Raw genomic sequence first — 26,580 nt, forward strand, 5'->3', positions numbered from 1 at the left:
AGGGGTTCTGTCATTTAAAAAAAAAAAAAATACTTGCCTATTCCCCTATTCCTCCCCAGGCAGTCGTCTTACAGCATTTTCTCCTGGCTGATCTTATTCGGTCCCTCGGGTTACCTCACCGCAAGCCAGCCAGATGCGCTTATTATGGAGTGTCCATTCCTGGTATTCTTCTTCCGGCAGGTCAGTGTAGGTTACATCACTAGTGACGTAACTTTCATTGCCTAGGCATTCCTTTCTATCTATTGCTGAGACTGCGCATGCGTGCTGGCTCTCCGCGCAGAGCTCATATACTGTTGCAGAGCAAACATGCGCAGTCTCTACAATAACCTGGCAGGGAGAAGATCTGGTAAGAAGACTGATGGGGGAGGAATAAACAAGTATAGAATTCTTGTTTTCTATTGTCAGAACCCCTTTTAATGCAAACATCAAAGGAAAAAAAATTGCTACGGTTCATTAGAGGAGTTGGTAATCTAGTCAAAGAAAAGACATCTGTCTACAAGATGCAGCTGACGGATGTATGAAATTAGGTTAAACAGTAATGCTGCTAAAGCACCAAATGAGGAAGAAATGGCCAAACCCTAAGGAGGGGAATAAAGTTGTATTTGGGTGTTTTAGTGACAAGAAAAACTGTGCGATTGCAAAAATTAAAAATGTGGTTAACGATAAACGGAGATAAGGCTGTCACTGACCACTTGAATGGCTACTTTAGTTGTGTTGTCAGAAGAAAATGATTGGGCCTGGTATTAACGCTAGTTGCAGGCGCTCTGAAACATGGTTTTTGGATACTGGGAACTTGAAGGCCTCATATCCACTAGAAAAATACAATCCGCCCAGAATCTGCTGCAGATTTCCACAGCAGATTCCGCGCGGATTTGCTTTAAATGTTTTTTTTTTTTTTTTCATGTGGATATCCGCACCCATTGCTAGCAATGTGGCCGATCCGCGTGGAATCCGCGGTAAAATGGAGCATGCCACGTTTTTCCTCCTGCACGGAAAAAAACGCAAATCTATTAAAATGTTATCCGCAGGTGCAAAATTCAATTAAATTGACTGCGGATGGCCAATGATTCCCTATGGGCAAAATTGAATGCGGATTCCGCAGTGGAATCCGCAATTCAATTTTGCTAGTGGACATGAGGCCTAACTGATGGGCCATGTGGTCATTTTCTAGGTTTCTAGAGTAGTGCAGCTCTTTTTCATTCACTTCAGTGGGAGAAAGCTGCGCTATCATACTGGGCCGCTGCAGAATGGTCAAAAGTCCGAGCCAGCCTGTCGCTACTTCACTTTGGTTGATCAGTGGGCATCCAGGGTGGCAAACCCCTGCTGATTTGGCTATTTATGACTATCCTGGAGATGGGTTGTATATAGATGTGGACCAGAAATCGCCCTTTATGCGTTTTGTTTAAAGTTGGATTTGACATCTATTGCTAACCTGGTGATGCTTGGCCTTATTGTTTGAGTGGTATTGTGGTGTTACAAAGTATATGGCTGTTAGGGAGCCTGTGGATTCTAGTGGAAAGGAGGCTTTCATCTGTAACAACTGTAAATGATTTATTTGCAGAATGACCAAACCTACTTAATGGAAAGTCTTCAGATATGTGACGCCCTAATGGCAGAGAAGGTAAGTAGTTGTTTAGTCTTTTGTGTGTGCCATGTAAAAATCAGTTATTTTTATCTTTCAGATGTCAGTAGTTTAAAAAATAAATAAAAAAAAAAAAAAAAGCCAAATGCGCAGCTCCACAGATGTATATAAACATATGATAAAATCATATCCTCTTAACCGTACCCTCACGCCACCCCCTATACAGCTAAACGTTCCCATAGGAAACCATTAGTTCTAATAGCCACAAATGTTTTTTTTTTTTTTTTTTTTTTTCACGCGTGATTTTTGCACACATAGGCCCCCATGTGAAAGAGGTCTTGGAGTAATGAGCATTCCAAATTTTCTAACTTCTATTATTCCCATTTACCTTTTTTATTCTTGAATTTTCTATTAAAAAATAAATAAAATTTGCTTCATGTAATACTATTCTAAATGTAATCTTGTCACCATTTTCTAGCTAAACGCTCATGAGGAGTTGGCTGATATGCAGAATAACTTTGATCATCTAGTAAATGAGAATGAAAGCCTGAAAAGAGAGATGGCTGATCTGGAAAAACGTCTTCAGGAGAAACAGGAGACTAATGAATTTGAAATGCTGGAGAAAGAAACTCGAGAAGAGCATGAGGTGAGGCCAACTAATTCTAAGAGCACAATGAAGTGTGAAACATTGGCGCAGTCTAATTTTATGGGTCTTGGGATTACATTCCCACCTATTAGGCATGATCTAAATCGCTTTGTAATATTACCCTTAGTTCTTATGTGTATCGTGCGGTTCCTTGGACGCAGACAGGAGAGTAAGAAGGGGGCGTCTTTCATTCTGCTTGTCCTGGCCACATCCAAAGACCTAATCGATAGTATTATCAAGTATATGTATGAGTGATTCATTTGTTTACAGATGTTCGTCAACCGGATGTAGATATCAAACAGTAACCTACTATTAGAAATTACTTTTATTGTGCCACCTTAAAGTAATGTGATTGTCGCACTAGTTCTGCTCGGCACAGACAAGTTCTGTAACTTTTCGACATACTGTAATACTTCAATTAGATGTAGGTGCTATGTTTGTTATCACCAGTGTGAGTATGACACATGTAGGTGGACTATATGAAGGCCCTGCGTATCACGGATGAACACAAAGATGCAGATCTGATACCCTGTTCCCTGAAAATAAGACATCCCCTGAAAATAAGACACAGCATGATTTTCCAGAATTTTTGAGGATGCAAAATGATTTTTCAGCATTTTTGAGGATGCTTGAAATATAATCCCTACTCCAAAATTAAGCCTTGCTAACAGTTAATTAAAAAAGTCAATTTAAATAGTGTCCAGGCAGCTATACATGTAAAAAAGTTAAACCTTTTTGAACAAAAATTAATATAAGACACTGTCTTATTTTCAGGGAAACAGCAGTACCTTTTTAAAAATAATCCTTTTATGGAACCTTGTTAAAATTCTCAAGCTTGTCATAATGACATTTTAACTTATTAGTCACTAGAGATGAGCGAGTAGTGCCTTAGCCGAGTATCTCCCCGCTCGTCTCTAAAGATTCGGGGGCCGGCGCGGGTGACAGGTAAGTTGTGAGGGGGAGGGAGAGTGAGATCTCCCCGCTCTCCCCCGCCAGCCCCCAATTCTTTAGAGACGAGCGGGGAGATACTCGGCTAAGGCACTATTCGCTCGAGTAATGTGCCTTAGTGAGTATACTCGCTCATCTCTATTAGTCACCTGATCGTCTGCCTGACCTATCGCCGGTACTATTAGACACCCCATCCATAATGTGCTTCTGTAATTATGGTTGGTTTGGTTTTGTTCATCTCCCAATGACACTACAGTACTTGACTATTGGCACACAGCTACTTCTCAGATTTCAGACACTACGTCTTTGTCTTTAGCATCAGTGGGTCCCAGCATTCAGAAGCCCACTAATCCAGGCATGTCAAATTCAATGGGCCATGAAAAAAGACGTGATAGAAAAAAATAAAAAAAAACATGCCCACTTTTCCCATACTTGCAGTCTTTATTTTTAAATATACTTAACGAGATTGTCAAACACAATCCTGTCTAATACAGAAGTAAGACACCCAAACTGCCTAGAACTGTGTATTTAAGTGTCTACAACTAAATCTCGTTTTAGCTCTAATAACAAAATTGGCTTTTTTTTTTTCTCTCATCATGAAGCAAGTGGATAGTGTTAGACTGGTGGCTGAATTCATGGGATGCCGTTTTAATCTCCCTGAGGGTGGTTTCACACGGGTGAGAAGATCACGCTATTTTTTTCTGTTGTGAGAGTCGGTAGAAAAGCAGATTAAGGAACCCATGCTTTTCAATGGTTTCCTTCCCATTACCGATGTTTTCACTGATGCGATGTTGAGAGAACAAATAAATCGCGGCCTGCTCTTTCTGTAATGTGTGATTGTTATTTATTTTCCTCTGTCCCATGTTACCCTATGGAGCCTTCTTTTTATCGCAACGCAACAAACGTGTGATGCGAATATTTTTTTTTTATTTTTTTTTTTTCATTAGAAAGTCCTATTGACCCTTGTGATGAAAAAAAATGCTCATTACAAGAAAAAGCATTGCTGATGCTCAAGCACAAAGACGTGACTTTGCCATCGTTTTCTTGTGGCAAAATCATGATCGCCCGTGTGGAACTACCCTTCCTCTCTTCTAAATGAAGCTTGTGTGATTTTTTTTTTTTTTTTTAACTTTCTTGGGGTGATGGCTGTCTAATCAACAAAGTGCTCGCTAATGCTTCCTGCCATATTGCTAATTGCTTTCCAGGCACAACTAATCCAAGAAATTTCCAATATAAAGAAGCTAATGCAGAATGCAGAGGTGATCAATCAAGAACTGGAGGTGAGGTTTCCTAGAATCGGCAATTAAAGCCAGAATGCCACTGATTCCCAGCTTTTCTGCACCATAAGGAAAATGATTTTTAAGGGCTCATGTCCACAGGTGTTTGTTCACCGCGTATTGCGTGTAATACGCGGTGGATGGAGTCATTGAAGGTCAATGGACTTTCACTGATACATGTGCGTGTAGATTCGCATAAGAAATGGATCGCAGCATGCTCTTTCTCGGTGTACCACGCAGCGCGAGCTACATGCCATTGTATAGGCAGCGAATGCAATACAGTGCATACGTGATCTCTGCCGGCAAACCACATATTTACAAACGCTGGTAAAATGCTGCGGGAACACCCACAGTTCACCGATATGGACATACAGTATTACATTACAATATTCTGGGATTTTCTGTGGGATTACTCAGATCTTATCCATGGTCTTGCAGAAACAGTGGTGATCCAAAATACAGCTAGGTAATCAAACCATAAGTGGTCAGAACAGGAAGGGAATGCTCATTGAATCTTGCTTCAGAATCTGCACCAACTCCGCATCTCATTACTGTCAATGAAATCTATACTGATACTGCGGAATGTCTTTCTGCACACATCTCCTATTCACATACCTGCCAAAAAGCCATGTTTTAGGCAAATTTAGATTGACCTTTTAACTATACAGTAAAGTAGCAGGCATATGCTTCAAGCAAAAAGCAGTCAGATCTGCACCAAAAATCACTTTTGGAGTTCAGTAATGTTCTGTTGTGCAATATGAGAAGGGCACTAAATCTAGTAAGAGAGGTTTTATACAGTAAATGCCTAATTGGGGTATGTTCACACCTGAGTACGTTGCAGATTCCACCTCTGAAAACACCTGAGTGCAGATGAACCTTCTCCCTGAGGTAGGTGTGTGATGCTATTGTGCATGTGCTGCCTGGCTTGCCAAAGCATTAAAGGGAGGGTACTATTTGGGCAGGGCTTGTTCTCCTGCGGTCGTAACAGGGCATGAAATGTGAAAACCATAATGCTGATGCATAACCAAGCCTTCTCCTCTGGCTCCAGGCCCCTGCCTGTTATGGTCATCAGAGGTGGAGACCTTCTGTTCGATCTGGTAGACCGTGCTTTTGGTACTGCTGTCCTTTCTTTGCCCACCTCGGGTACTGTTTTGGGTCTTCCAGTGGCTACTGTGTAAACAAGCTAAAGAGAGAATTTTGGCACTTAATGTAAATCCTTTCCTCATAAAGTTCATCTGGGGCCACGGTAACAAATGGTGTGTAGGCTTCTGCCACTAGGCAGTGGACGCTAGGCAAAATATTGCTGTAGCTGCTTGCAGGGAGTGAGCTACTGTTCAGGAATGGCAGTAGGACGAGTGGCTAAGGAGGCAAAAGTTAGCTCAAAAGCTTAAACACAATCATGAAAAATGGCAAAACCGTAGCTAAGGCCAATAGAGTAATGTGGTGGCGTGGTTTTTTTTTGTTGTTTGTTTTTGTTTTTTTTTTCCTCATTAATTTAATTGTGGAACAGATACTACTGCAAGTACAAATACCTGATTTTCTCCCCCTCAATCTTGCCCACTCAATTCACAAAACAATTATAAAGGTACCACAAAAAATGCTGTCGTGAAAATATGACTTTTGTTTTAATGTTTTCAGAATGAATTGGACACCAAATCTAAAGTTCTGAAAGAACAAGAACAAATAATGGCCCAATTGAAGAGAGAAAATGAAATGCTCCAGAAGAAAGTGAGATCTATGGATCTCTTGGCATCCATGGTATGGAGTTTTATACTTGCCGCCATAAAACACGAGGTCTTGTGTAGGCATCTATGTACATAATGGTTGTGGTTTGCAGGAGGACTGTGACAAGCTGTGTGATGAAGTGCTCCAGCTGAAGCAGTCTCTTAGTGATGCCGAAGCAGTGACTCGTGATGCTCAGAGAGAAGCCGCCTTCCTGAGGAGTGAGAATCTGGAGCTGAAAGAGAAGATGGTAAGGGCAGAGCTTTTATATGGATGGCTGCGCAAATGGTGGAATGACATGCTAAACGCAACAAATGAAGCTTTAGAAGAAATAAAATGAGACCTTTCCGTTTTAAAATTAAGTCTGTGGCTAAAAAAAAGAAAAGATTCTTGAAGGGGAAAAAAAACGTCTTTAGGAACAGCCATATTTAAAGGGGTTTTCCAGGGAGAATATTACTGATGACCTATCCTCAAGATGGGTAATGAATAGTTGATCGGCTGGGGTCTGTTGCTCAGGACCCCGACCGATCAGCTGAGCGGGCGCATGCGGTCAGCGCCGCAAATACAGAGGTCGGAGCGGAAGTCTCTGCACCGACCTCTGTGTAGTGGCCGGCGCTTGTAACTGCAGGCATGGCTCGCATTGATTTCAATGAGAAGGTCTGAAAAGGTCTGTGGTGGGAAGGGGTTAAAACGAAGATATCAGATGGTTCAAATAAGGAAAAGTTTGCTTACTACTTGACTTGCAGCATACTCTTGTTTAATAAGGTCATGCCATATGGCCATACTTACTGGTATATCCTTAAAAAAAAAATACAAGGGTGGATCTAGACCCCACATCCCTCAGCATGCAGACAGCCACTTTGCAATACGGAGGAGCATGGCATAGGTTCAAAATACTGCTGAACAGGGGAGCGGGTTAGGATTATACCTACACATAGATAAGGCATGCAAAGGGTACCAGACCAACTTATGCGTGTAGCACACCATGCAGACTTTCAATCTATTGACGCCACATACGATTCAATCTGGCGGCTTGCCCTGCACCTCAGAAGTGAACCACACTGGCATTGCCACACTGGGCTCTCCTGCATGTAAAGCCAGGCTGCTTGCTGCAGAAATAACATATACTGATAAATGAGTTATTAGTTTAAAATTTTCATCCAAATATAGAAGCCTGCAACCCAACATCAAGGGTTTTTGTCCTCTTGCGGGTTCTTTTTAACTGATATATCCTTTTTCTGTGGTGTTTGTAAGGTCATGCCATACCCCAGTATACTACTTGTATCTCAGAGATCTCCCCGCCCCCCGCCGGCACCCGAATCTTTTCTTCAGAGCGGGCAGGTACTCACTAAGGACAATGCTCGCTCGAGTAATTGCCCTTAGAGAGTATGCTCGCTCATCTCTACTCCTTAGTCATAACTAATGACTTATGGATAAGGATGTTTCATCCAAAACTGACATGTAAAGTCTGACATTCCATTTATGGACCATTTATTACAGAATTCTGCAGAGCATCCAGTATATCAATCTTTCAGTATGCGGCATTGTTCATCATGCTTACACTAATGGCATTATCAGAGAAATGGTGTAGAAAACAGAAGTTTCCTAATGTTTTTGTTGTGAAAGTAATGACCATTATTGAATTAAAACCTGGTTGCCTTCAACTTGATGCATGCAGATAGACTCCAATGAATGAAAAATGATGCTTTTACTGGATATGTCCTGTAGACTCTCGCCCACAAACACCTTGAACAAACGGTATTTCTGAGTACATGTGTTTTGCGTAGGATGAGCTCGTAATCCACTGTGAAAAACGGGAGAAAGACGCCTCGGGTTATGAAAAGCAACTGGAGAGTGAGAAGTCTAACGCTAAAAGGATGCAGGCTGACTTACAGAAGGAACTGCAGTATGCCTTTAATGAGCTCAATAAGCTCAACGGCCTCCTGGCTGGGAAAGTCCCCAAAGGTTGGTCAACTCGTATATCATATATGCATCTCATTTACATACCCTTCCATTTAATTGATGAGGTTTATTTTGAAAATGTATGTAAAACCGATTTATGGGCACTGTTCTGATGAACAGAATATGGGACATTTAAGGGACTGTGAAACTAGAAACTCGTGACTGCTTACTCCTAGAAACTGCGCCACTTGTTTGTGTGCGGTGTTGCAACTTGGTCAAGTGAATGTAAGTGAGCTGCAGTACCACACACGAACCATGGGCAGGCATGGCGCTGTTTTTGGAAGAGAGCAGCCACGTGTCTTTAATTTCACTTCTGCTGAATGCCATTATCGGGATCACTTAATTTGAAGACATTGGTGTGTGTGTGTGTGTGTGTGTGTGTGTTATAATATAATATATACTGTAATAAGCTTCAAATTAGTAGTGGTTTTCTTGACCACTAATAATGTGAAGCTTATTAACATTAAAGCATTCATGTAGTGAATGAGTATACTAATTCATGTATTAACTGCTTAAAGGGGTTGTCCCGCGCCGAAACTGGTTTTTTTTTTTTTAACACCCCCCCCCCCCCCCCCCCCCCCGTTCGGCGCGAGACAACCCCCGATGCAGGGGTTAAAAAAACACACCGGGTAGTACTTACCCGAATCCCGGCGGTCCGGCGTCTTCATACTCACCTGCTGAAGATGGCCGCCGGGATCCTGTCTCTCTGTGGACCGCAGGGCTTCTGTGCGGTCCATTGCCGATTCCAGCCTCCTGATTGGCTGGAATCGGCACGTGACGGGGCGGAGCTACACGGAGCCGGCATTCTGCACGAGCGGCCCCATTGAAGACGGCAGAAGACCCGGACTGCGCAAGCGCGACTAATTTAGCCATCGGAGGCCGAAAATTAGTCGGCACCATGGAGACGAGGACGCCAGCAACGGAGCAGGTAAGTATAAAACTTTTGATAACTTCTGTATGGCTCATAATTAATGCACAATGTACATTACAAAGTGCATTAATATGGCCATACAGAAGTGTATAGACCCACTTGCTGCCGCTGGACAACCCCTTTAAGGACATGGTCTATTTTGGCCGTAAGGACACAGATTTTTCTTTTTGGGACTTTCATCTCTTTTTCAAAAGCTGTAACATTTTTTTATTTTTTTCCGTCGACAGTCATATGGCAGCTTGTTTTTTGTATGTCAAACAGGGTTGTTTGTTTTTCTTTTTATTGGTACAGTTTTTAGGTACACAATATATTGTAAAACTTTTATTTTTTGAGAGCAGGGAGAAAATGCATCAATCATGCCACAGTTTTTTAACAGTGTTAATTAGGCAGCATACATGACATGATGATATTTTTTCTGTGTGTTGGTACGATTAGGACTATACTATACTAAGAGTTGTAGTTTGTATTGGTACCATTTTGGGGTACATATGGCTTTTTAGATTAATGACAATGCGGTTTTAACACTTGATTCGTTTGCTAGTCGTGTCGACTTGGATATAGTGGTGGGGCTCTGCAGATAAATTCAGCCTTCCCATGAGACCCATTTGGAAAAAAGAATGGGTAGAACACGTGAAATGGTTTTGTTTATTTAAAAAAAAAAAAAAAAAGTATAAAACGCCATCAACATATTTAAATTCATTCATAAAAGTGTTAGAGAATATTCTTGTCTGTACTAAAGGCGCTTGCTTTGTAATTTCTTGGTGGAAATGGTCAAAGAATGAAAAAGACAAAGATTCCCTTAATGCCCACCCCAACAGTTTAGGACAAGCTCAGTTCTGCAAGATAAAATTACTGGTTTGGGGCAAACGGATCTTGTTTTACTTCAGAAGGCTTTAGGTCCCGTTCTCAGAGCTATTGACATGCTTTTGGACGTATTTTAAGGCTGGATTCAGACGAACGTATATCGGCTCGGTTTTCACGCCCAGCCGATATACGGTGTCTCTCTCTGCAGGGGGTGGGGAGCCTGGAAGAGTCAGGAGCAGTGCTCTGAGCTCCCGCCCCCCTCTGCTTCCTCTCCGCCCCTCTGCACTATTTGCAATCGGGAGAGGCGGGGCTAATTCTCGGAACCTAGCCCCGCCCCCATCATGCCTCCTTTCATTGCAAATAGTGCAGAGGGCCGGAGAGGAGGCAGAGAGGGGGCGGGAGCTCAGTTCCTGCTCCTGGCTCTTCCATTCCCCCCTCCTGCAGATGAGGACACCGTATATCGGCTCTGCGTTAAAATCGAGCCGATATATGGTCGTCTGAATCTACCCTAAAGCTGAGATTCTTTGCTCTGAAATGACACGACGCATGTTAGTAAAAGATTTTTTTTTTTTTTTTTTTTGCTGCTGCTGCTTCTCTGTTCACTTTGAAACTGATAAAATCTATCTTGGTAGACGAGACCGAATAACAGCACACTGACATGTCAGATTACCTGCAGTCCGTAGAAGCCTATAAAGAAGGGAGGAAGACCCAAGTGAGAATTAGCTATGCTGTTATGTATGGCAGCTTCCGAATTCACAGCTACACTGCTCAGTACTTCTCAGCAATGTCTTCTATGGCTGCTGCTGCTTCTTTGTATATGAGAGCTGAATGAAGAACATGATCTTCTCTTCTGTGGGCAACCTATGAGAGGCAACATAGCAGCTAGTCTCCACCCACGAGCTCAAGGAAAACTGAGAAATGAAGATGGAATTTGCAGAGAGGAAAACAGTTGATAACTGCAGGATACAAGTTTTATAAGGATTTCACCATCATCACGATACGTCTGCTTGTTCTGTAAAGGTTAAGTATGTGTTAAGCACCAAACTAGGCCATGTCCTTACAGGGTTACATCAGGGTTAAATATTTGATTGTAAGTGCAAATCTATAATCCACAATTGATCCCTTATTGATGATGACTAATGCTCCTATCTGCACATGTAAATGAGCCTTTTAATCTCCCGAAAGAATGTTGGGGTGCTGAGTGCAATCTTCTCTGCCACAAGACATCCTTTCTCATAATGTTCCAGAATTGGATGTACTAGTCCTTCTTTGTATTGTTTGCAGAACTCCTATCTCATGTTGAGCTTGATAAGAAGGTTGCAGATTATTCAAAGCAGTTGAACGAACTTTTGGAGGAAAAGAAAACCATGGAGCAGGAAATTGCCAGCTTGTTGGAATACAAATCTTTACCTGGTGAAATAGAAAACCTTAAAGATCAGGTGACTTTTACAACTTATGGTTTATATTTTATTTTGTGGATGAACAGTGTTAAAAAGGTACCTTTTTAGCTTTAGCTGTTTAAACCATAAAGGTGCACGTGCAAAGGGGTTTATATTGAGGACAACTCCTGTCTATACTCCCCTTTTAAGGACCTACAGATGATGCAAGGGGGAAATGACACAATTTAGGACTCCTTCTCATGAGCCAGAAATGAACGCTGCTCTGTAAGAATGACTCCTCCTTGGGCGGGAACAGCTGCCGTGTAATGGCACATTCCCTTTACAGTGGCTGAAATGTCCGTCTGGCTGCAGCTTCCCACTGCAGAATTAGTTTGCCGGGAGTTGCACGCATGGCTCCACTCTGGCGGAGGTTGTCTAATGTAATGTTGGGTGCGTTCAGATAAGAAACTAGAACAGAATTTACAAGTTATTAAAGGGATTTACCAAGATGGCCATCGCCTATCCATAGGATAGGTGATAAGTCTGATCGTGGTGGTCTCGCCGCTGAGACGTTCACTGATCCCGAGAATTTGTTATAGCATGTCTTATGAATAGAGATGAGCGAGCGTACTCGCTAAGGCAAACTACTCGAGCTGCTCACCACCCCCCGGCCAGCACTCGAATCTTTAGAGACGATCGGGCAGGTACTCGCATAAGACACTACTCGCTCGTAGTTTGCCTTGGCGAGTACGCTCGCTCATCTCTACTTATGAATATGCAATAAATGCTTTGCCTCAGCATAAAGATGTGAGAATATCTTTAGAATGGCTTCATGTGGAACCCCTTGCAGTCAGACTTCTTTTTTCAATCCGCAATAAAGAGTTGCTGTCATTATAATTACGACACAACTGTCATTCATACAGCTTTTCCGCTTACAAGAAGAGGCGCTTCAGAATGCGACTGTACATGAGGAACTCCTTCAGAAGACGGAAGAACTTGAACAGGGACAGATTAGTCAGAAAGAGGAGATAAGTAATCTAATGAAGACTGTGATGGAAGCTGAGTCTACGCTGGAGTCATGGCAAAATGAAAAGCGAGAAACTGAGCAACTTCTTACTACTCTGCAGCAGCAAATGGATGAGATTACTGGAGAGCGAGATGAACTCAGGGCCACAAAGGAAAGCTTGACCTTGGAAATGGCGTCTCTTAAAGTAAGTGTGTTCAAATATTGTATAATGGATGTAAATGGCCGTATCACAAATGGAATTTTTTTTAATTTTTTTAAGGAAATGTTCGTCTTCCTATAATTGATTCATTAGTTCGTGCTCCAGACCCCCAAGTAATGTGGTGTTTTTTAAATGGTTGCTTAGAAATGCCATGTGACATCGGATTCCTATGTAGGTTCAATGGTGTCGCTTACTGTGAGGGAAAGGAAACTGTCAGAATGCATGGCATATTTATTATGGAGATAAGTGGGTGTTTGTATACAAATGGGTCACTGTCATTTGCTGAAACACTTTGGATTTTTTAAGAATCTAAAACTAAAAAAAAAAAAAACAAGCAGCACCGCTTCTTGCTTTCTGAACCACCATGAGTCCTAGCTCATGGATTCCAACTATTGTTGATCTTCAAATTAAATTGAAGGTGGAATACCTCCCTGAGTTATAAAGACGGGCAACATTCCGACTGTGTATATAGCTTGTTACTGAAATAACCATTTTGCTGTTGAACATGGATACTTGAGAATGAAGAGCCTATGCAAACCCAACTCATGTGGAATGATGTGTTTGATAACTTGCAGGACGTGGAAGCAGAGCTCCTCTCCTTGCGGAATGAGAAATTAAACCTTGAGGAGAAGCTTTTCAGTCTACAGCAACACATTGATATGATGACAAGTGAAAGAGATGAGCTGAAGGCTACACTTCAGAGCCTAGTGTCAGAAAGAGACCAGCTGAAGGAAGACCTTAGAGAGAACGTAGAGATGGTAAGTATGAAATCCGTGGGTTTTCTTTTGCTGCAAGTTCCCCAACAGAATTTATAAATTGTTTCTGAATATTCTTGTTTCTTCCCCCTTATAGTCTATTGAAACTCAAGATGACCTTAGACAGGCACTACATGACCTTCAGCAGCAGAGACAGAGGGTAGAAGAGCTAACATCTCAGATTGCATCTCTAGAACAAAAGGTATGGTACATTGCACAATTGATACTGCATTTGTATCTTGAACCATCCATAGTGCACGGATCTTATTTGTGGTTTTTCACTGAAGAATATTTATGGAGATGGTCATAATTCGTAAAGCTTAAATGGATAGTTTACAAAACTAACATAATGGCTGTTATCTGCAGCCTGTAAGAAACCAACCCTAGAATATAACTAGGATGGATTGATGAGAGCGAAGAAGGGGCAGGGGTGTTTGGTGTGGAGCTGCAGAGGTAGAACCTAAGACCACACTCTTCCTTCAACTCCAACCCCTCTTCTTCTCTCAACAACCTATACTGGTTAAATTCTAGGATGTGATTCTTAGTTTGCAGATGGTGGCCATTTTGTTCATTTGGGAGACTATTTTAACGTCTGTCACGATGAACAAAACTGGAACATAACCGTGCCCCAGAAATGAGTCCCTCTCTACAAGCTGAAAGCAAGGCCTTAACAACATTTGAAACCTTAATATAGGTGAGGAACTATAACGATTGGTAGTGTTAGACACAGCCTCTCCTGTCAAGAAGCTGGTGTGTGTGTTTCTTTCCCCGCCTCCCCAAGTTTCTCCTATCTGATCTCTTTAAAAGTTATGGAAACCTTTCTCCTCTGTTGCCTTAGGGAACATTGCTTAGACTGTGAGTATAGCTACTGCCACTAGTAGATGGACACTAAACAAATAGTGTTGGCTCCTCCTATTAGCTATACCTTTCCTGCAGGCACCAAGCTAATCAGTTTTAGCTTAGTGTTTGTAGGAGGCAGACTTCTGTTACCTGTCTTCAATGCTTATCTTTCTGGATTTGGGAGTACAAGGCTGGCACTGGACTCTCCCTTTTAACCCAACAAAGCAGGCGAACAGACTGGAATTAACTAGTCTGTTGTCAGCCTGACCCTCAGACAAGGTGGCACAGCATGGTCAACCCGTCACTTGCAGTGACTACCTATTGGAGGACTCCTTTCCTACCCATAGCCAGGCAAGCACAGGGGTGTGCACTGCTGGAGTATCAGAGCTGTTCGGTGGAAAGGTGCTTCTTTTCTACTCTGGAAAGTGGGAGGCTTGGCAGTGTAGCTTGCCAACAGCACTTGGGAGGTGGCTGGGACTGTTTAACCTGGGTCTGTCACCCATGCGCTGGTATTTCTTGTGGGGCCTGTGGGTGCCAGCTCACCCACACAGCACCACTGGTCTGCACTTCTGGAGTGGGACTTGTTGCACGCTACAGGAAGCCGTGCACATGTCTTCCTGCACATGCCACTGCTTTTCACACTTGTACGGCCTTCGTCGCTAATTGAGGCTTTGGCCTAGCTTAGCTGCAGCACTTTCGGTAACGTGAGCCATGATATTGCTGTGGTCCACTCACAGCTTGCTCTGGTAGGAGGAGGGCTTTCTGCTTTCCCTTCTATCCTCCTCCAGCGTGCCCAGTATCGGACTTCCTATTGGCTCCCACCTCTTCTGACACAGCCCACCTGCCTGCTGAGACCAGTGGTGCCTCGGGCGTGCTCCTCGCACATCTAGCGACTGGCAGTTCAGGAACCAGGTAAGCTCTGCCTGGTGGCTAGCTCATTTTCCGGATTGCTCCTCCTGCAGTGCCCTTAGCAGTACACCATTTACGGGTTGCTCGGACTACTGTCTGCAAACCCGATTCCAGACAAGGCCTAGCGTGAGCCACACATTTTGATCGCGCTGCAGTACCAAATCCATAGACTTTGCTCCTGTCCAGCCCTCATCAACTGCTAAACCGAAATGGGCACGCTCTCTTTTGAGCGGTGCCAGACCTTACTAAAGCGCTCATAGACGGGCTGGAGCGTACTATTTGTCAAGTGTGTTTGATGAAGAATTTGCCACTCAATGTCTCTTATAGTAGGTCACAGAAATGGGCTAGGCCTCCTTGCTCGAGGCAAACTTCTAGCTCCCCCACATCGCTATCTTCTCAAATCACTGCGGCAATGTGTTCGAATCTCACTCCCAGTGACAATTCAATCTGAAGGCAAGCTTTTAGTATCTCTCTGATTGTGACTTGGAGGAGGAACAGGCATCTAGGCTCTCTCTCTCTGGTTGCTAGCCTTCATCCGTGGAAGCCTTTTCTTTTATATGCCTGAAGCATCTTCCAAAGGTCTTTCCCGCTCATTCAGAATTTTGAGGTGGTGTTTGGTTTGAAGCATTAGTCAAAGAATGGAACCTTCCTGACAGTTTTTAAACATGTAACCTTTTATAGAAGACTTAGTTAAGTGGTCATGTTCCCCAGTAGTGGATGTCCTTTTAAGCATCTCTTGCCATTGTGACTCTTCAATAGGGGCCTATGTCTCCTTCCCATTTTCTTTCATGAGTAAAGCTTGTCTAGCTCCATAACTCTCATGTTGTTCCAAATAGGTGTATACTGTGTATTGTCTTTTATCTCCACTATATCCCTAATCTTCCAAACAGTGTCCACCTTGGCGTCCCCGAAACGGTCCTCCAAGTCCACCTCTACTAAATCCTTCGCATCAAGGGTGGCTCCCTACCCAAACCATGCGGGGTGGTGGTTTGGGAGGGGGGGGGGGGGGAGCAGAGTTTATCTTTCCCTATTAAAGAAAGCCTGGATCACCCACACCTCAGACTCCGGGGTTCAAGAACCCCCTGAATCACTGCTTCAGAATTCCGCTGTCTTTCAAAGACCAATTCTTTGGCTCGCGATTCACACTTTGTCAATCCAGAGTGTAATAGGCCCTTTTTAACCGTTGCAAAATCTGGACTTTCTGGGTCTTTTCTTTGACACAGCACATACTTGGGTCCTACAGGAATTACATCTCCTTGGGGGACAGGTATGCTCCCTGCAATCTCAGACTCTTGTGACCATCCGTCACTGGATAAGAATTCTGTGCCATGATGGTAGTCTTTATCGAGGCGATACTGTTCAGCCAGTTTCATACCTGGGCCATTCTCTCAGTGGGACAAATCTGTGGACTGTCTGGATCGTTGGGTCCGCCTGACTCGCCAACTTCAGCACTCCCTTCTCTGGTGGTTGGACTCTCTACAAGTCAGCCTGGGGTGCTTTTTTCAGACTCTCTGCTGGCAGGTACTCTTCATGAACGCCAGACTTCTCGACTGGGCGGGGGGAGGGTACACTGCAGAAGCTCACAGTCCAAGACACTTGGACAGTAAGGGAACTGACTTTTCGGATAAATGTTCGAACTATGGGAAACTCTTCTGTTACTTCAGCACTTTGCTCCCTAGCTAATGGGTCTCCTCAATTGGGTCCAAACTAAGAATTTGACATAAATCTTCAAGACTGGACCCGCAGCTCAGCAGTCATGGCAGAGGGGCAGCGAAAATCCTTTCATAGGCTGTAGATCACCTCCCAGCGCTCTTGGCAGTCCACATTTCAGGCATGGACAATTGGATAGCTGATTTTTTAAACAGGAAGACAGTTGACCTGGGAGAATGGGAGTTATATCCCCAAGTGCTCCAAACAGACTTCCGTATGACTCCTCTTTTGGACAATCCCATGGCGTCCAGAATGAACCACAAACTCCCAAACTTTGTATCCAGGACTCGGGATCCTCAGGCCCGAGCCATGGTTGCTCTTGTAATTTTCTGTCTCATTCCTTGACTTCTCAAGAAGCTCAAGATGGAATGCCTCCCTGTGATTCTCATCGCTCCAGACTGGTCTCACCTGGCAAGGTTTGCAGAACTTGTTGACAATCCATGGCACCTTTCCCTTTGATAAGGTCTTCTCTTACAGGAACCCCTCTTCCAGCTGAGTCTGTCCATGCTTTGTTTAATGGTGTGGCTGTTAAAGCAGCGGTCCTGAGAGCTTGTGGGTTTGCGGAACATGTCATTCAGACCATGATGAAGGCTAGGAAGCCCTCCTCTTCCAGGGTTTACCATCCAATGCTTTTCACTAACTCTCCTCCTGTCCTCTTCTGCAGCAAGGTCTGGACATGGGGTTGGGCCTCAGCTCTCTTAAGGGTCAGGTGTCTACGTTGTTCATTCTGTTTAAATGCCTCATGCCTGCTAAGCTCGCCATCCGTAGTTTTTTTTTGTTTGTTTGTTTTTTACAGCCTTCCACATTACCAAAGACATCGCACTCATTATGGCTCTTAACCCCCCATTCAAGTCCATGCACTATCCACAAATTGGATTTGGTTCGAGCCTTGAAAACATGCCTCTCCTGGACGTTTTCCTTCAGACAATCTGAATGTTTGTGATCCCTGATGGTCCGCAGCATGGCCTGAAGGCTTCCAATGCCGTTATTTCTTGCTGAATCAGATCAGCAGTAGCAGAGGCTTACTGTTAGAAGGGCCAGTAGCCTTCCTTCCGGATTACTGCTCATTTGACTTGCAGTGGCTACTGTTTGGGCGACTTGCCACAGTGCTCCTGCGCTTCAAGTGTGAGGCCGCCATTTGGTCCTCTACACAACTTCTCCAAAATCTATCGGGTGCACACTTATGCATCTGCAGATGCTTCTCTCGTTTGAAGAGTATTGCATGCGGCCAACAACTCACCGCATGGTTACTATATACCTTTCCCCAGCAGAAAGTATGGACTGTCCCCTGGTCTAAGTAGTGTCCCCCCAGTGCAACGGGCGCAAAAAAAAAAATTTTTGGTACTCGCCATAAAACTATTTCTGATCATGTTCATTGGGGTACACCGCACCCGCACACTTTGATGCTGAAGTTTTCATGATTTTTATTCTCCCTGTTGGGATTCTTTCTGGAGTTCACATGGTTCTGGCTGTGCTTGCGGTATTAAATGTTTTTAACATATATTATTTACTTTGTTTTCTCTCATATCCTACTTGGCTGTTCCTACTGCTTGCATGCAAGCTGATTAGCTTGGTGCCTGCAGGATGAGTATAGCTTGTAGGACGAGCTAAAACATTTATTATTGTCCGCCTCCTATTAGCAGTAGCTATACCCACGGTCTAAGCAGTGCCTCACAATGAATGTGATTTTTATAGCAAGTAGCAAAATCTTGTTTTGTGCATGAAAAAAATCAGTACATACCATGTGAAGTCCCTGCAGGGGAAAAGTGTCTGTGTCTGTGTCATGCATTTTAGCCTAATACATGCTTTGCAGGCTTTCCTACATGCAAGGTTTAGCTTCGGGGGCATTCGTGCACTGATTTTAGCTGATCTTTCTCTTGAACATGCACAAGCTCACCTCTCCCTCCCTTCTTTCATAGGCTGTGTATCATAACGGTGCCCCTTCATAGCTGTAAAGCACTGAATTGCTACAGCCCTAGTCGTTTCAGGGGTGTTGTCAGACGGCACCACATTAGCAGTTAGTCTGTCTCTCTTTTTGCAGCGCTGCGTCAGAATGCTTAGTTTGACTGCATACCTGCCTACATGTATTGGATGATTAGAACGGTCTCCCTACAAAAAGTAAAACTAAGGTTGTACTTGCACCTGGCAATATTTTTTGCTTTCATTCACCTTTTTTTCCCCAATTTTAGTCTTCCAGAATGCAGGAAGAGCTACAGAGATGTCAAGAGGAATTACAACAGCAGATCATTTTGGTTAATAATCTCAGAATGGAAGATTCCATCACTAGCTCTAAAGAAAAGGAAGCAACTGACTTTATACCATCACTTGAAGAAAAGGTTAGTCTTTTTTTTTTTTTTATATGCCATTGATTCAAGGACATTAAAAAAAACAATGGCTAAGGGCCCTTTTACACAAAATGACTGTGGGGCGCAGAAGCGCCTGACAGGCATCCTAGCAATAATGGCTCCTGTGCTTCCACACGATCGATCAGGGCTCAGTGAATGGAGGCTGAGCGAGCCGGCGATTCTTTCGTCCTGCTTCAATTCACCGTAAACGGGAAGTCGTTCTTAGATAAATGACTGCTTGTCATTCGGATCATTCAGGTATAATTCATTTGTTCAGATCATCCAGACCTTTACACGGACAACGATCGTTCAGATTGCCACCATCCAGCGAGAATCTGAATGATAGTCGTTCAGTGTAAAATGGCCCTAAGTGAGTGACTGGTACAAAAGGAGAGAGGGCCCCACCCACGAGGGCTTGCAAACTGCATATGACCAGCTTTACTTAGTTGCTGCAATAAGATTTTGTAGCTTTTTATATCTTTTGTTTTAGTGTGCTGCTTTTTCAGTGAATGCAATATACTGACTGTTTAGAAAATGGTCTCTCTACTCTTGTAGGTTCTCAGCTTACAAGACAAGTTCCTGGAGACCAACGCTGAGTATGAACAACTTGCTCAAAACAAAGAAAAACTTGAGCAGGAAAAGAACCTTTTAAGCTGTCAAATTGAAGGCCTTACGAAGGATATGAAGGAAACGCAGTCAAGCCTTGAGTCCTTACTAAATGAAAAACTTGAAGCGCAAAGGCAACTTCTTGATCTTCAACAGCAAATGGAAACCCTGCAAGAGCAGAATCATCTGAAAGACACACAGCAAAAAAGCATCTCCGCAATAGACCAAGGAAGTCAGGTAGAAAATAATGACCAGGTATTTGAATTTCAGCAGGAAATGTGTACTTTAGCAACTCCCTCCACCCCCTCCCCCCTTCTCAATTGTTCCAATACACTTTAAAATACACTTCATGAGTAGTCTTTAGAGATGAGCGAGTATACTCGCTAAGGCACATTATTCGAGCGAGTAGTGCCTTAGCCGAGTATCTCCCCGCTCGTCTCTAAAGATTAGGGGGGGGGGGGGAGAGCGGGGAGGAACCGAGTAATGTGCCTTAGCGAGTATACTCGCTCATCTCTATTACTCTTCTTTCTAAAAAAAAAAAAATTATTTTCAGTGTGTTATTTTCAAGATATCTACTTGCAAATTTGCTTGACTTCTATATATGTATGAAGCAATAGAGAAATGTCTTAAGTCCACATAATCCTATTGTGCAGATATTTGCTCAAAACCTCAAGTATATTTATAACTTTTTTTTTTCTTAATACGTAGGCTTCCCACTTTGAAAATTACCTTGAGCAAAAAACTATTAAATGTTCTTGCAAGGACCTTGTACAGTCCAACCTTACCATAAATGATGATTTAGAACTAGAGAGCATGAATTTGAACAACAGTGAGGCAGATGATGAGAAGAAGATAAATCAACTTGGAGTGGAACTTGTCACTGAAGAGTTGAAAAATCTGAAGGCGGCACAACAGCTGCTTGAATCAGAAAGGGACCAACTCAAAGAACAGCTGGAGAAGAATATTGAGAAGGTAAAGTATCTTTGAGGTTGCTTTACATATACTTTGCTAACAGCTGAAGGCATTGTATAATGAAGACCACTTCTGTCTGTTTCTTTTGGGACATATGGACATTGTAAGGAGGGGGGACTGAATTTGGGGCCCCTTTCATGACCAAAGCAGAGAACTGCATTGTAAGAGCGATTCCCGCTTGGGCAGGAACTGCGAGCGTGTAATGCTACATTTCCCCTGCAGCGGTTGCAATGTGTGGCTGCAGGTTTCCTGAGAGCTACACCCATGGCTCTACTCTAAGGGGTGTTATGGAACGTTCCATGTAATGTTGGACATGGTTTTTAATCAAAAACTATAAAATTGAATGGGTTAATAACCTTAGGAAATGGATATAGAAGCCTTACGTTGAATTAGAAGGGCTCACACTTGCTCAGCTGTTTACGTAACACCCATACACCATAATGGACTGAGCTGTGCTCATCACCAGCCAGCTCTATTCTTGCATGCACCGCTGGTCATGGGACCTTTTCTTTCTGAGTACCGTTTCACTTCTGCGATCTGTCCGTTTATCATTTATAATATGAATATGCCATAAATACCTGTCATCATCATAAAGATGTGAGAATATCTTCATAATGGCTTCATCCAGAGACCTTTGCTGTAAGATGCAGTTTTAAATCTGCAATAAAAGTTGCTGTCATATTCGCCATTCACACAACTGTCATTCATACAGCTTTTCCGCTTACAAGAAGAGGGGCTTCAGAATGCGAATGTACATGAGGAACTCCTTCAGAAGACGGAAGAACTTGAACAGGGACAGATTAGTCAGAAAGAGGAGATAAGTAATCTGATGAAGACTGTGATGGAAGCTGAGTCTACGCTGGAGTCCTTGCAAAATGAAAAACGAGAAACTGAGCAACTTCTTACTAATCTGCAGCAGCAAATGAATGAGATTACTGGAGAGCGAGATGAACTCAGGGCCACAAAGGAAAGCTTAATTTTGGATATGGCGTCTCTTACGGTAAGTGGCTTTGTATAATTACACGTGCAACCCATGTAGATGGTTATACAATTTAATTTGAGGTAATCTAATAGAAAGGCAGGTGTACATGTGGCTTGTAGTTTCATTTATTAATAGTGTGTAAATGAATGGCTTTACCTCAAATAGATGTACTTTTAAATTAAAAGTTTCTATGGTAATTATTCATTAGTGCATGCTTCAGACCTTCAAGTATTTAACCCTTTCCAATCCACTGTCTGACGTCTAAAGACATTATGATTTAAGGCTGTGCAGCTCCGATGTTGGAAGACGTCCGTCGGGGTTCTCTTACTGTATATTACCAGCCTCTCTGCTGTCAGAGCCTGGACAGCGTGTCACCTCATGCAGTACTGGCTTTAGCCAGCAGATAGTGCCAGGATACACATTGGATTGGAAAGGGTTAACTTTGTTTTATACTTTTAAATAGTTGCTTAGGAATAGCATGTGACCTCAGATTTCTATGCAAGTTCAATGGCGTTACTGAAGGAAAGGAGATGGTGTCCAAGTGGATAGGAGGGGGGGGGGGTTAATATGGGGATAATAAGGGGTATGTTAGGATAGAAATGGACCACTGTATCTGCTAAAACACCTCTTCAGGGTTTGATGTCTTTAAATGTCCAAATAAGCAGAACTCCTTGCTTTGTGAATAAGTGAATCGTAGCTCATGGATGCCAATGCTTTATCATAAGATAAATTTTAGGTGGAACCCCACCTCGAGCTAAAAGTACGGACACTGGTATAGCTTGTGTTGCAAATTTATTTTATTTTTTTTGCAATTTTTAAGAATATGCAAACGAATCGGCAAAGGATACCTGAAAATGAAGACTCTATGCAGGCCCAACCCATGTGTAGTCATATGTTACACGGCAACTTTCAGGACGTGGAAGCAGAGCTCCTCTCCTTGCGGAATGAGAAATTAAACCTTGAGGAGAAGCTCTTCAGTCTACAGCAACACACTGACATGATGACAAGCGAAAGAGATGAGATGAAGGCTACACTTTCCCGCTTACAAGAAGAGGCGCTTCAGAATGCGAATGTACATCAGGAACTCCTTCAGAAGACGGAAGAACTTGAACAGGGACAGATTAGTCAGAAAGAGGAGATAAGTAATCTGATGAAGACTGTGATGGAAGCTGAGTCTACGCTGGAGTCCTTGCAAAATGAAAAGCGAGAAACTGAGCAACTTCTTACTACTCTGCAACAGCAAATGGATGAGATTACTGGAGAGCGAGATGAACTCAGGGCCACAAAGGAAAGCTTAACTTTGGAAATGGTGTCTCTTAAGGTAAGTGGCTTTGTATAATTACACGTGCAACCCATGTAGATAGTTATACAATTTAATTTGAGGTAATCTAATAGAAAGGCAGGTGTACATGTGGCTTGTAGGTTTATTTATTAATAGTGTGTAAATGAATGGCTTTACCTCAAATAGATGTACTTTTAAATTAAAAGTTTTTATGGTAATTATTCATTAGTGCATGCTTCAGACCTTCAAGTATTTAACCCTTTCCAATCCACTGTCTGACGTCTAAAGACATTATGATTTAAGGCTGTGCAGCTCCGATGTTGGAAGACGTCCGTCGGGGTTCTCTTACTGTATATTACCAGCCTCTCTGCTGTCAGAGCCTAGACAGCGTGTCACCTCATGTAGTACTGGCTTTAGCCAGCAGATAGTGCCAGGATACACATTGGATTGGAAAGGGTTAACTTTGTTTTATACTTTTAAATAGTTGCTTAGGAATAGCATGTGACATCAGATTTCTATGCAAGTTCAATGGCGTTACTGAGGGAAAGGAGATGGTGTCCAAGTGGATAGGAGGGGGAGGGGGGGTTAATATGGGGATAATAAGGGGGTGTTAGGATAGAAATGGACCACTATCTGCTACAACACCTCTTCGGGGTTTGATGTCTTTAAATGTCCAAATAAGCAGAACTCCTTGCTTTGTGAATAAGTGAATCGTAGCTCATGGATGCCAATGCTTTATCATAAGATAAGTTTTAGGTGAAACCCCATCCCGAGCTATAAGGACAGACAACATTCCCACTGGTATAGCTTGTGTTGCAAATTTATTTTATTTTTTGCATTTTAAGAATATGGAAACGAATCAGCAAAGGATACCTGAAAATGAAGACTCTATGCAGGCCCAACCCATGTGTAGTCACATGTTAGATGAGAACTGTCAGGACGTGGAAGCAGAGCTCCTCTCCTTGCGGAATGAGAAATTAAACCTTGAGGAGAAGCTCTTCAGTCTACAGCAACACACTGACATGATGACAAGCGAAAGAGATGAGCTGAAGGCTACACTTTCCCACTTACAAGAAGAGGCGCTTCAGAATGCGACCGTACATCAGGAACTCCTTCAGAAGAATGAAGAACTTGAACAGGGACAGATTAGTCAGAAAGAGGAGATAAGTAATCTGATGAAGACTGTGATGGAAGCTGAGTCTACGCTGGAGTCATGGCAAAATGAAAAGCGAGAAACTGAGCAACTTCTTACTACTCTGCAACAGCAAATGGATGAGATTACTGGAGAGCGAGATGAACTCAGGGCCACAAAGGAAAGCTTGACCTTGGAAATGGTGTCTCTTAAGGTAAGTGTGTGCGTATGTGTGTTCAAATATTGTATAATGGATGTGATTGGCCGTATCACAAATGGAAAGTGTGTTTTTTTTTTTTGTTTGTTTTTTTTTGTTTGTTTTTTAACCCCTTAGTGATCATCCCATAGTGTTTTTATGTCCTAGCAAAGTTGGCTTTAATCCCTGACGACGTGAAAACATGCTTCCTGCAGGGATTAAAGCCACATGGGCTATGAATGTGACAGCTCCATGCTGTCTGTGCCTGCAGGTAGCAGACAGCCTGGAGCTGTCATCCCGGGCTGCAGAGAGTCCTTCCTGACAATGCGATCGGCGCTATCCAATGGATAATGCATTAAAGTGCAAAAAAGTTTTTAAAAAATTAAAGATTCAGCTGCCCTCATTTATCAGATCCATGGGGGCAGCTGAGATTACTCACCCCCGTCCTCCGCGCTGTACCCTGCTGATCTGGTCCTCCAGACGAATGACGTCACGCGCATGCGCAGAAGCCCAGGAGCCTCGGCAAATTTAAAATCTGGCTCCCCACTCCTGAAGGTAGCCGGGAACGAGGAGATGTCAATGGGGACCGCGGTGAGCAGTCCCCGGGCTCGTGATCGCCGCTATCCAATGGATAGCGGCGATCACAAAAAAGTTTTTAAAAGTGCAAGTTTCACCTTCCCTCATCAATTCCATGGGGGGAGGTGAAAATACTCACCCCGGGTCCTCCGCGATGTCCCAGTCTTCCAGGACCTGAACTCCCCTTCTGCGCATGCGCACCCAATGTCATTCATCGGGCGCGTGCACAGAGGGGCTTGCACCCCAGGAAATTTAAAATCCCTCTGCTCCTGGCTACCATGTGTAACCAGGAGCAGAGGGATGTCACCAGGGACATGATCACTGTTATCCAATGAATAACAGTGATCATTTAAAGTAAAAAAAAAAAGTGTAAAAAAAAAAAGCCAGGCGAAAAAAAAGTTTAAAAAGCTTACATTTCATCTCCCCTCATGGATCATATCCGCGAGGGAGGATGAAATGACGTACCTAAGGCCCCTGGATTTTTCTGCGGACCTTACCCCAGCTTCTGCGCGCACACCCTTCACCAAAATGGCAGACTCATGCGCAAAATCCGTGGATTGCCAGGGTAATTTAAATTTTCCCTACTCCTGGCTAGAAAGCTTAGCCAAGAGCCTGGAGATTTCACGGGGGGCCGCGGTAAGCGGTTCCTGATCACGTGTTCACCGTTATCCAATGGATAACGGCAATCACTTAAAAGTAAAAAAAAAAATTTGAAATTTCAGCTCCCCTCACCAATGCGATCGGTGAGAGGAGATGAAACTTTTTACTGGAGGCCTCCGTATTTGATCCCCGACATGATCCTCCTCCGTGAACCTTCCTAGATTCCTTTAAAAACTGTGGGATCAAAATACGCAGTACACCCCAAGATAAATTCGTTAAGGAGTCTAGTTTTCAAAATGGGGTAATTTTGTGGGGGTTCTCTATGGTTTTGGCCGCTCAAGAGCTCTGCAAGTGTGCTATGGAGCCTAAAAGGTCTTCAAGCAAAATTTCTGTTCTGAAAGACACAGACTACTCCTTTCATGTTCGGCACCCGACATAAGATTAGGGCCATAATGGGTATGTTTCTGAACACAGGACAAACAAGAGTATCCATTTTGGGGTGTAAATCCTCATTTTCATGTGCCCTATAGAAAAAAAAAATGTCTTTTAAATTGACATATTTGCAAAAATATGAAATTTTACTTTTTCCTCTCTAAATTGAATTAATTCCTGAAAAAAAACCTGTGGCGTTAATACTCCCGACCCCCCCCCCCCCCCTTCCTCAGTGAATACATTAAGGGCGTGTAGTTTTTAAAATCAGGTCATTTGTGGGGGTATCTATCATTCTGACACCTATGAGCCTTTACAATCTTGGCTTGGTGTAGGAAAACAAAGTTTTCCTCAAAATGCTGAAAAGTAATGTTACATTTGTACGTCTCCTAAATGGTTAAAAAAAACACACGTTTTTCAAATGTGCATTCAGAATAAAGTAAACCGATGGAAATATATAACTTAGCAAAAATCTGTACAGCATGTTTGCACATATTTGATATATTACAATTGAATGTGAAAAAAATATTTTTTTTCAAAATTTTCCCAATATTGGCACTTTTCATAAATATACACAAATTCTATCAGACTATTTTCACCACCTAAATGAAGTACAATATGTGGCGAAAAAACAATGTCAGAATCACTTGGATATACAAAACCTTTACAGAGTTATGATAGGTTAAGTGACACATGTCAGATTTCCAAAATTTGGCCTGGTCATTAAGGCGCAAACTGGCTTGGTCACTAAGGGGTTAAACAGAAATTT

At 42.9% G+C, this 26,580-nt stretch overlaps 1 pseudogene; it reads left to right on the forward strand.

Moving 5' to 3' along the window:
• The window catches only part of LOC136573551 (centromere-associated protein E-like), a 72,833-nt pseudogene that overhangs the window by 22,857 nt on the left and 23,396 nt on the right, over positions 1–26,580 (forward strand).

Source organism: Eleutherodactylus coqui, chromosome 7 (assembly GCF_035609145.1).
Source record: "Eleutherodactylus coqui strain aEleCoq1 chromosome 7, aEleCoq1.hap1, whole genome shotgun sequence".
Taxonomy (NCBI): Eukaryota; Metazoa; Chordata; class Amphibia; order Anura; family Eleutherodactylidae; genus Eleutherodactylus; species Eleutherodactylus coqui.